This window comes from Otolemur garnettii, unplaced genomic scaffold (genome assembly GCF_000181295.1).
Source record: "Otolemur garnettii isolate 467f Iridium unplaced genomic scaffold, OtoGar3 scaffold00014, whole genome shotgun sequence".
Lineage (NCBI taxonomy): Eukaryota > Metazoa > Chordata > Mammalia > Primates > Galagidae > Otolemur > Otolemur garnettii.
Window position 1 is genome coordinate 25,977,000 of NW_003852409.1, and position 1,114 is coordinate 25,978,113.

Here is a 1,114-nt window from a genome sequence, read left to right on the forward strand (position 1 = left end):
CCCGGCTATTTTTTTGTTGCAGTTTGGCCGGGGCTGGGTTTGAACCTACCATCCTCAGTATATGGGGCCAGTGCCCTACTCACTGAGCCACAGGCACCGCCCTCCTATATGTTTCTTATTCTATAGTCATTTCACCAACTGAAGTTACAATTTGTTTTAATATATTTTAAATCTAAAAAAGTGAGAAAACTAGTCTATGTCTTGAGGCATGTTTTTAAGAGTTTTTATGAATTTTGAACCTGAATTGGATTCTCTTTCCAGGTATTTTCATTATGAGCAGGGCCCTTTAGGCTTTCCCCATGTTGAAATGGTAGTTTTTTATTTATTATTTTTTCTTTTCCAAGACAGAGTCTCACTATGTTGCCCTCCATAGAGTGCTGTAGTGTCACAGCTCACAGCAACCTCAAACTCTTGGGTTTAAGAGATTCTCTTGCCTCAGCCTCCCAAGTAGCTAGTACTACAGGCACCTGCCACAATGCCTGGCTATTTTTGTTGTTGTTGTTGTAACTGTCCTTGTTGTTTGGCAGGCCCTGGCTGGCTTTGTTAGAACCTGCCAGCTCCTGTGTATGTGGTTAGCGCCCTAGTGGCTGAGCTACAGGCACCAAGCCAAAATACTATTTCTTTTTAGGCCTTTCGTAGTTGTACCTATAGTGTTCTGAGCAGATTCTACTATGCTGTGGGTATCACATATATATTTGTTAAATGAATAAATTTTAAATGAATGATGTATCTTTAACTTTTAGTAAATGGTATCCTTTTGATTTTATTCACGGTCTTTTTTTTTTTTTAAGGAGTTATTTTGTTTTGTAACCTATCTTCCCTTATTTGCCATGAATCATTAAAAGCATGTTTCACTTTGAGAAGGAGCATCAGTTTTTTGTTTTTAATTTTTTTCTGTTTTGAGACAGAGTCTCATTATGTCACCCTTGGTAGAGTACTGTGGCATCATATCTCACAGCAACCTCAAACTCTTGGGCGTAAGCGATTCTCCTGCCTCAGCCTCCCAAGTAGCTGGGACTACAGGCACCCACCACAACACCTGGCTATTTTTTGTTGCTATTGTCTTTGTTGTTTAGCTGGCCCAGGCTGGGTTTGAACCCGCCAGCCTTGGTGT

At 40.5% G+C, this 1,114-nt stretch overlaps 1 protein-coding gene across 1 annotated transcript in view; it reads left to right on the forward strand.

The window, feature by feature from the left end:
* The window catches only part of RABGAP1 (RAB GTPase activating protein 1), a 157,425-nt gene that overhangs the window by 34,859 nt on the left and 121,452 nt on the right, over positions 1-1,114 (forward strand). The gene's annotated exons all lie outside the window — the stretch shown is intronic.